Genomic DNA, 11,155 nt, shown 5'->3' on the forward strand with positions numbered 1-11,155 from the left:
AGTGAAATAGCCCCTATTAACCTAACAAAAGAAATATATCCAGCTAAGGCTATCACTTATATGACACTATTTACAACAAAGGGAAAGAGAGAAAAGAATAAATGAGAACAAAAAAAACAAATAGTAGCACGGAAAGTTAAATTACTATTGGAACGTATGTAAAACAGCAAAAATATAAGAAAAGATCAACTCCTATATATAACAATAATATATGACAAGATACAATCTCTAATAGTTATAACAGCGTTTCATATTGTATTGGGGAAAAAAAGATGAATTCTAACAATTATAACTAATCTAACTATGCTAAATCTTGACAGTGTATCTGCTAGTAGACAATGGTCTGTGGTCAAACTGGATTGTGCAACCTCCTGGGTATCAGAGGTATCTGTCTAGGCGTTGGACACTCACGCTACTAATGAAGTAATGCTACTCTCTATGTATCAGCTCTCTGCACTTTACCGGAAGGAAGCCATCTACTTGGTGCAACACACAGCAAGCTATTTCGGATGTACTGTTTAGATAAACACAATAACTATTAAGATTTGGTACAAAAAAATAATTAAAATTAAAATACATGAAGACAGACAATGCTGAATTTTCTCTATTGCCAAGTCGCACTCGGGAATTCAGGCGATCCTCGTGGACATTCCCCTTCTCAGCAACTGGGAGAGGGGAAACACTACGTCAAGATTTCTTTTTTCTTTTTCTTGGAAGTTTTAGGTACAAAAACATTTGTAGCCTATTGGGGTCTGGTTTAACTTTACCCCCAACAACAACTTGACAAACTTCTTTAAGACTTTTTTTTCGTCTTCTGTGGATTTTTAGGTACAAAAACATTTGTAGCCTATTGGGGTCTGGTTTAACTTTACCCCCACCAACAACTTGACAAACTTCTTTAAGACTTTTTCGTCTTCTGGGGATTTTTAGGTACAAAAACATTTGTAGCCAATTGGGGTCTGGTTTAACTTTACCCCCTCCAACAACTCGATAGACTCCTTTCGTTAGGTTTAATCTCTTTAATGGTTTGTGTACTCTGTGAAATGGTCTCAGAACATGAATAATATTATTGTCAATAAACTGACAATCAATAAGTTCCTTATCAATAAGTTCCTCAGTAGTTAAGACATTTTCTATTACTTCAACAATCATACCAAAATATCAAACTAACATTCATTCTCGCCATACCTCTCCCTGACAGTCAACCATTTTTGTAAAGATGTCCCTGAGCCACTTCTTCGGTTAAACCCAAAAAGTCGTTCACGTTGTGTGCTGTTAGTTGAAGTGCATAGTAATTGCAGGATGGATTAGAGCACCATTTAATACTAGTTCCAATTTAGTTATGTCCAGTTCCTTAAAAAGTTAAACCAAAGTGATGGCTTTCCATAAGTTCCATTTAGTCTCTCTATTTGTCCATTTCCTATATGGGGTCGTTCTACTGGTCGCGTTTCCCTTCTATGCACTTCTGTAGACATAAACGAAATACCCCTGTCGGTGTGTGACGTACGCTGAAAACCGCAGAGGAAGACATCTGTAAATATAAATGTAGAAAAGTCATCTGTAATAGAAGATATCTAATATTAGACGTGCGGACCCGCAGAGGAGCGGGTATTAGCTCAGACCACTACCTTGTCAGTGGCAAATGTAAACTCCGACTGAAACGCCAACCAAAACGAGCCACACGGCCCCGCTCATTTAATGTAGACAAGCTCAAAGACTTATATTACACTCGCAAAATTTTAGTCTTATCCAAGTTTATGCGGAGGCCAAATTGCATCACATCACAGTTCCAATTGAAACTAAAGAACCGCTTCGAGGCTCTTGCAGAGATACCACTATTGAGTGCGCGGAAGAAGTCATCGGAAGGAGGTACATACAAGGAACTGTGGATACAAGACAGAACATGGAAATTGATCGATGAGAGGAAAGATGCCAAAACGTAGACGAGACCAGAAAAATGCAACACAGGATCGCAGTCTTGCGGACGAAGCCTATAGGGAAGCAGATCTGAAAGTAAAGAGAAGCTGTCGGTGAGATAAACCGGACTGGATTTAATAGAAGGGTCAAGAGGCACAAGCAGCTGCATGCAGAAATGACACAGACTCCACAACGTATTGTCCGAGATCTCACTGGAGCAAAGAGTGGACATGGAGCACCGATAAAAGACAAGCAAGGCAAAACTTTGCGAACGAAAGAAGAACAGTATGCAAGATGGGTAGAGCACTTTAAAGAGACCCTTAACCAACTGTTTCCAGACCTGACTACACATTCAAGGACCCTTCTCCGGACAATGATCTCAAGGTTAAAACAGACCCAATAACAACAGAGGAGCTTACCATGGCCTTTGCAGTCCTAAAGAACAACAAAGCACCAGGGCTAGACATGGTGTCAGCAGAAATGCTAAAATATGGGAGGCAGTGCATTGCTAACAGAATGACTGATCTCTTAAATCTCTGTTGGCGAACTTCTAAAAAGTCCCTGAGGACTGGCAAAAAGGAGTGATTGTAAAGCTTCAAAAAAAAAAAAGTGGCAACTTGGCAGACTGCAACAATTGCAAGGGCATTATTCTCCTATCTGTCCCTGGCAAAGTTTTCAGCAGTGTTCTGTTGAGACGGCTTCAGTAGTCTGTAGATGAGAAACTCGGAAAAGAGTAAGCAGGCTTCTTAAGAGGCAGATGATGTGCAGAGCAGATCTTCGTTCTACTAAATATCATAGAACAAAGTCTCGAATACCAACAACGGCTAACGATCAGTTTTGTAGACTTTAAGAAAGCGTTTGATAGTGCATCTTATCTCCCTTCCTCTTCCTCCAAGCCATCGACTACATAATGAGGAGAGCAATGAACCAGACTGCCTTTGGTATTCCATGGCGTGAACAAAACCGAATGACGGACTTGGACTTTGCCGTTTACTCGGGGCTACAAATAAAAGCATACAAGAAATGACGGAGAGCCTAGATAGAGAGGCACCCAAAACTGGCCTCCGCATAAACTTGCAAAAGACTAGAATTTTGCGAGTGGGATATAAGGCAAAGGGTGCCCCAGTCAGACTTGACGAGTCAAAGCTGGAAGAGCTGGACAAGTTCACATACCTTGGCAGCATCATAACAAATGATGGGGATGCTTACCATGATGTAGCGTGCCGAATAGGAAAGGCGGGGAGCATTTTCCAAAGGCTGCAGCCTATTTGGCCAAGCCATTGGACTTGAGACAAAAATACACCTTCTTAACATAATCGTCATACCTACAGCAACATATGCATGTGAAACATGGAAGTCGTCTGTCAAAATTGAGAAAAGACTAAATTTGGCTCAACGAAAATGGCTGAGACGGATTTTGGGAGTCAGTTACATAGATCGGGTCTGAAACAAGGAAATCCTATGCCGAAAAGGGAGTCGAACACTTAGTGAGATTGTGACAGAGCGTCTCATGAGGTTTGCGGGGCATGTTCTCCGACTAAATGAACTACACATACCAAGAGTTGCAATGACATAGATGCCAATACGAGGAAAGCGCAAACAGGGACGTCCTCGTATAACTTGGCGCCACACCTTCATGGAGGACCTCAGAACAGTGGACACCAAGTGGGAGGAGGCTTTAGACATTGCCAGTGACAGATCTTTGTGGAGACAGCTTGCCGCCCTATGCGTCGAACGGCGCGGGAGGACCCAAGTCTAAGTAATTAAGAAGATATCTGTTTCTTAAAACAAAGGGAGAGGTCCCTTAAAGTCCATCATATTTCTTTCAAATGGCTGAGTTGCTTTAATCAGTTATGCGGTCGGCTGTCGAAAAAAACAAATACGGGGCTTCAACTCCACCCAAGTTTGACATTGTTTAATCCCAGTTCTGACATCACAACCAAGAATGGACGATTTTTAGCCCATCCATAGTGCAATAATCGAGTAATGGCAGAGCCTAGTAGGCCTATGTAGCAATTTAAGGTCATTGCGAGTGAGTTCAGATAGATAGTTTCTAGTGAATGTATCAGCTACAGTGTTATGCTTGCCAATGCGATAGATAGAAACACGAGAGTTCTACTTTCCACCTCTGAATAATTTCATTATTAAGTTTGTGCAAAATGTCCGTCTGTCCGCCTGTCACACTCAGATCTCGAAAACTAGAAGAGCTATGAAAAATATCATTTCACCATGCGATGCGGCTTGAAAAGTTTAGGTGCAACGGCTACTTTTGGTTTTCTATAAGCAAACCGTTTAATTTATAAAATTAATTATGCAAGCGATTTTTTCATAAAAATACACCAATTCTAAAATATGCAATATACAATATGCTAACAAAGATGGACAATTTCTGTGTATCTTCAGTATCACAAAGTCAAATATATTTATAAAATATACATGAAATATTTACAACAAATATAAATAATAATTAAAGGTGTTTTTTTCTGGTCAAATAGTTGCTAAAATTTAAAGGAAAATGGACTTTTTATGCTGCGACTTTCGTGCAGTAGCGTAACGTCGCAACATGGTATCATATTGAACTACATTTCTAAATAAGCAGATTTTATTTATTTTTTGTGTAGTGCCCCGTCAGGATAAAAGCCTCTTATTTTTGTGCATTTTGTCTGTTGGTCGGTCTGTCCGTCACGTTTAGATAAAAAACCAACAACACCAATAGCGATTGTAAATCTGATTTAACCTTTAATGTTCATTTAAAAACATCTCTATAGTTTTAACTATCTATAATAGATTGTTCCGGATGTTATTGTGAAAACAAATCAATGTCAACGAATGTCTGTTTGCTCTTCTAATTTATATTATATTTAATTTCCATTCTTAAAGGTTGCAAAACACTTGATCAATCATATGTTGTTCCGGTTTTTTTATGTAAATAGCTAAATGAAAATCTCCATACGGGCTTATATATCATTAACTATAAAGTTGTTACTGACATTGTTGTATACAAAATAAATTATGTGAAAAGATTGTCTGAGATTATGTCATTAACTTACATTATCCTTATATTCTTTGACAATACGTTGCTATAGTTTAATTATCAATATCAAATTGTTCCGTATTTTCAATTTAAAACAAATGTATGTCAAATGACTTTTTTTTTTCAAAAGTATCGACAATAGGTTGTTCAGGATTTTAAAATTAGGAAAGTAATTTACTAGAAACGATGATTGAAAATCACTTTTAGTGGCCCCCGTAAGGGGAACAGCCGATATTAGGTTTGTTAGACTTATTTTACATTTAATTTTCTTGCTGAAATATAGAAAAGGTTTTTTAATCGGTAAAGAATGTTCCGGATTTAGTTTTGAAAAAGAAATCGACCTACATAACACTAATAATCTTACAAACCGTCGCCAAACGTGTTCCGAATTTTATTAGAAAAATCCACTAACGCCAAATAACTGTTTGAAATCCCTCTTCTAACAAATAAAACAAATAATCTTCTCATTTACAAAAATTGGTTGCTCCGAATTTTTATGAAAAACATTTTAAATCTATTTATTTTAAATAGCACTTCTAACTTATACTACAATTAATTTTCTTGCTTAAACGTTACAAAATCTAATTTTATCTTAATATTATGATCCTGATTTTTTTAAGGAAAACAACTTCCTAACACCAAAGTATGGTCAACACTGCGCTCATCATTAATCATTAGACTCTATATCTACATTTCAATGTATTGTTGTAACCCTGCCCTGCACCAGTGCTTGAGGTGCGCACTAGTGAACGTAAACAGAAAGACACTAGAATGGAGAGAAGAACAGTGCATCAGGGATTGTGAAGAGTCTGAATGTTTGGGAAACTAAGAGGCCAACTTTTGTGCTGCTTGAAGGTTGTAGTAGGGACCTGGAGCGAAGCGGGGAAGGCTGTCGTTGGTCCACATTCGGGTTAAGTAGCAAAGGACTGGTATACTTAGTAGTAAGACTCTGAGGAAGCTGAAGGATGTTATGTGTTCACCCTAGTGAATAAACACCTGTCTTTATTTCCTGTTAAGCTGTGTTAAGTTGCCTGCCTTTTCGTTGAGTGCCTAAGCTAGAGTTGCAACATTATCTTGAAACTAGATTGTCACTATCTAGATCTAGCTCTACCTGACTAAAGTTTATTAATTAGAATAGGCCTACATCTACTATCTAGATTATTCTATATAGAGTCTAGATCTATATAAATTCTATGGCTAGTGTAGATCAGACTCAGTAGATCTACTATCTATACAATATTGAATAGGCCTATACTTCTACTTATAGATCTACTTTTCAACGCCAAGACCTAATATACTAATATAATAATAATAAGACTTGTCATCGTGTCCGAAGATTAATGAGGAATGCAATATTTCGTGTGGCTATGCAGCCCCAGCTGTGACCTACATATTTTCCCACAACCAGGGCAAGCATAACCATTGTTCGCCGGTGGTCGATTAAGATTTTCTTTTCGCCGTCTGCGTCTGTCCTCGACCGGATTTCCTTTTGATCTCAAACGGGCATCTAGCGACCTTTGTGAGTGACCTCCAGCTGTCTCCAGGGGCGTAGCTAGGGATTTGGGGGCCCGGGTGGATTGACCTCTTTGGGGCCCGGGTGGATTGACCTCTTTGGGGGCCCGGGTGGATTGACCTCTTTGGGGGCCCGGGGGGATTGACCTCTTTGGGGGCCCGGGGGGATTGACCTCTTTGGGGGCCCGGGTGGATTGACCTCTTTGGGGGCCCGGGGGGATTGACCTCTTTGGGGGCCCGGGTGGATTGACCTCTTTGGGGGCCCGGGTGGATTGACCTCTTTGGGGGCCCGGGTGGATTGACCTCTTTGGGGGCCCGGGTGGATTGACCTCTTTGGGGGCCCGGGTGGATTGACCTCTTTGGGGGCCCGGGGGGATTGACCTCTTTGGGGGCCCGGGTGGATTGACCTCTTTGGGGGCCCCTTGCATTTTGACATTCGACATCATGACATGAGATAATGTACTTAATAAATATATAACCCAACATTCTAATTGGTACAGTATATCAGTAAATTTAACACGTCGTGCTTTCTGGGTAGCCAAGGTCAAAGGTCATCTATAACATCATCTTCATCAATAGTGTCTAGTATTTGTGACTCCACTGACATTAAAGCCACGCTAAGCCTTTTGTTGCGTCATTGTGCTCCTGAGACAGTTTATTATTAACTTGAGCTTTGAGAATTCCCTCTCACATGATGCATTGGAAGTGGCCTGTGTTAGCAGTATTCAAATGGATGTTGCAAGGTTTGAGCACACATCATTACCATATAAAGCCAGCTTCTTCAATATGTCAATTGGTGATTGTGGCACTGGTTTGTTGGTGAAATGTGCTCATGCATCAATGACATCATTGAACAAGTTTTTCATCAGCGTGTCATCATCCATAAACTCCAAGAGGTGTCTTGGTTCAAGAAGAAACCCAAAGGTGTCTACATGGTTTTCCAGCCTTCGATGGATTGGGTGATCAGTTTCGTCAGTTTCTCATCATTTTGCAGAAAGCATAAAAAAAGTTGAACAATTCATGTACAGTTCCAAAAAAGGTAATAATTGCTGGATCTATCTCATCAGAATGGCGAGCTGCCAGGTTCAGAGAGTGATTGTCTCAGTTCAGAAATGTTGCCTTTGGATTTATGTCTAAGAGACAGACGGCCACTCATTGTCATAGATTTGACCTTTGCACAGATCAAAGACCAGTCTAATGTCTGTGAGCAGGTCAGGCAGGCGCGAGTGGGAGGACCTATTCTCTTCTGCTCAACATTAAATTATTTAACAGTAGGCAGATGTTAGCGCTACTGGGTGGGCTCAATCTGTGCACCTCGGTATGGTGACCAAGGGGCTAGAGCAGTGATTCCCAAACTTTTTTGTCTCGTAGACCCCCTGTCATGTTTTCTGGTTTTCGGTAGACCCCCTACTCAACTTGCAAATTTTTGCAAATTCATCAACATTATTTTTAAACAAATTTCTAACTGTAGTGCGTTGAAGAGTGAAATAGTAATTTAAAACTACACAACTACGGATATAATGTTTTATACACAAATCTGTTTTTCTATTAATTAGTCTTTCTAACATTAAATATTAATTAATTAATTAATTAATATGCTTTAAGTAAAAGTATCATTGTAAAAGGTTTCGCAAAGAGCAGTTTCTCGTGTATTTCTTGATCTCTCACGTGTGGCTCAAATATTAAATCTGCGGAACTGTTTTCATTAACAGGAGAGGGGCAAAGGCGAGTAACTGGAGCCTAAACCAGGTCTCGTGGGTCAACCTTAAGGAAATATAAGGAGACGGCACCATTACCGCCATGTATCCCTGGGCCGTCCCCTCTTCTTCTTTCCTTGTGGTTTCCAGGCTAGGGCTTGCCATGTTATTGATGCATGCTGGCGAAGGGTGTGACCTATCCATTTCCAGCGTCTCTGAAGGATATCTACTTCAATGGGCTGCTGCTTTGTTCTTTGCCACTGTTCCTCATTCGAGATCTTGTCTGGCCAGCGGATTATAAGAATCTTCCTCAGGCAGCTATTGATGAATACCTGGATTTTTTTTTTCATGGTGGTGATGGTGGTTCTCCAGGTCTCTTCTCCATAAAGTAGTATCGGCTTAACAATGGTGTTACATAGCCTAATCTTGGTGGTGGTGCCTTTTTCCCTAGATCCCCAGGTGTTCTTCAGCTAATGGAAGGCTGCTTGAGCTTTACAATAGCACCGCGATTTGGAAGCAGATGCCAAGCAGATGGGCAAGACGTGGAGACAGTTGGAGAGTCTCGCCCAGAACCGAGATGCCTGGAAAAAGCTGGTTGATGGCCTATGCCCAGAAAGGACCACAGGCATAGATGAGATGAGATGAGATAAGATGGTGACCTTAGACAGTTTGTAGCACACAGCACTACACCTTGTCTGACCAAACTGTATTTATATCTTTTGCAAAGATTTACATAAGAAGGTTTTAATTTTATAACTCATGCCACCGAAGCGACCTTAAACTGTATTGTCGCTTAAAGAAATTCTTTTAATAGTAACAGATGTAGGTCTTTGTAAAAAGGTAATAACAATTATCGACCTTTGCTTTTTTCCGTATTTTGCTATAAGTAAAGACATCTTGAAAGACACTCACAAAACAAAATCATCTCTATATGATGTCGAACAGAGATTTTGTGGGTCTATTCTGAACTTTGAGTGTTCGGAAGTTGTTCAAATCTTAATTTTGTCAGGGTGGCATTGTCTCAGATGATCCTCCAGCGTAACTGGTTTCATATCGTTATAAAAGTCATTTAGGCAACTGTTGTTTGACAAGGAAGGAATGAATCCCAATTTTAAATAATTAACGCTGTACAGTCTACATTTCTTTTTTTTTTTAAATATTAGTTACATGTAGACAAAATTAAGCTATTTAAATAAGTATTGAAATTGAATACAAGAATGTTTCGTTTCAATAGCAGGATAAATATTGAAAGGATTAACTCGGGTACAAATCATATATTAGTGTATGAAATAATTACATTAATGGAATATGAAAATTCAGTTACGACCTGCTTAAATGAAATCTATTACCGTAGACCCCCGTGGACATCTCATAGACCCCCAATTTATTTTTTTACTTTCGTGGACCCCTTGGAGGTCTTCGTAGACCCCTGGGGGTCTATATGGACCACTTTGGGAATCACTGGGCTAGAGTCACCTAAGTAACCAGACAACTAACTATACTAACTTAACTAAATGAAAACAAGATAACAAACTTTAGTTTACGATAAATAAAACAAAAAGAAACTTTATTTACATACAAAAATAAATCAATAATAAAATATAATATATACACTAACTGTTACATTTATATGTGTATTTATGTTTATGTATGTTGTGTGTGTGTGTTTGTTTTCTTGTAGTCTCCCTTGTTCTATTGTTCAGTATGTTCACGATTTCACGGTTTACTCTGAAGTGTGTCAGTAGTGTGTATTCACTGTGTAGTAGTCTCTGCTGGTTGTTCTCTCTTTGTTTCATGTTAATAAAATTGGAGTGTAACTTTAAACATCAGTATTGTTAGTGTATTGTGATAATATAACATGGTGGCAGCTTTCTAAAAGTTCTAAAATGGAAACTGTAAGTAAAACTAACTTTAAACCAAGAATTAACCCTCCACCTCCTTTAAATGTGAAAAAAGGGTGTGAGGAATGGAAGCTTTTCAAGCAAATGTGGCTGAACTATTGTACTATAGAAATAATAAACGATATAGATGAAGAGTATGCCAAAGCACTGTTCTTGCACACTGTCGGCCCAGAGGCATTGGTAGTATACAACATTATCACCTTTAAACCAAAGCACAATGTTCAAGACATAATATGTGCATTTGATGAGCACTTCATAGGTTTAAAAAATGAAACTTATGAAAGATATGTTTTTAACAACAGACAGCAGAAGCCACAAGAAACCGTCGAGGAATACTTACTAGCTCTACGGACACTCACTAAAACATGCAATTTTTGCGACCACATGGAAGAGTCATTAATAAGAGACCGAATGGTAGTTGGCATCAGAGACACAAGGACAAAGAAAGAACTCTTACAAGAACATAAACTAACACTCAAGACTTGTATAGAAATCTGCAAGGCAAATGAAGCTGCTGACTTGCAACTAAAGGTACTAGAGACAGGTACATCTGATTCATCACCACCTCAGGATGAGGCGTTCGCTGTTTCGTCTCGCCAAAAATATTCTACAACAAAATGCTGCTCATAAACAGCGCACATGTAAATTTTGTGGACAAAATCACCCATTTAAAAAGGAACTGTGTCCTGCTTGGGGTAAAACTTGTAATATCTGTAAACAAAAAAATCATTTCGGCATTTAATGCAACCAAAAGAAACTGCAATGTGTACAGGAGGACAGTGATGATTGTTATTCATTATCTTCTAATGATGAGGCTGTGCTTGTTGTACAAGGTGGACCAAACAATAAGATCATAAAAGCTGAAATGATCATAGCTGGTGAGAAGATTGTATGTCAGATTGACTCGGGTGCCAGCGTTAATGTCATCCCTAAGAAGCTTATTAAATCTGCACAAATCTGTCCCACTCAAAGCAAGCTACGTGTGTATGACGGTATCACACTCATACCTATTGGAAAGGTACAACTCTTACTACAAAATCCAAGGACCAACAAAAGATATCGTGTTGATTTCGTGGTTGTAAAAGATGACTTAA

The 11,155-nt window shown here is 39.1% G+C and overlaps 1 long non-coding RNA gene across 1 annotated transcript; it reads right to left on the reverse strand.

Annotated features, from left to right (window-relative positions):
• On the reverse strand, positions 1 to 3,805 carry LOC129926563 (uncharacterized). Its single transcript, XR_008778257.1, has 2 exons — positions 1,189 to 3,805; positions 1 to 514 (listed from the first exon to the last, which is right to left on the reverse strand). It is a non-coding gene; the product is annotated as an uncharacterized LOC129926563 (long non-coding RNA).
• Between the last annotated feature and the right edge of the window lie 7,350 nt (positions 3,806 to 11,155).

Source organism: Biomphalaria glabrata, chromosome 6, assembly GCF_947242115.1.
Source record: "Biomphalaria glabrata chromosome 6, xgBioGlab47.1, whole genome shotgun sequence".
NCBI classification, from domain to species: domain Eukaryota; kingdom Metazoa; phylum Mollusca; class Gastropoda; family Planorbidae; genus Biomphalaria; species Biomphalaria glabrata.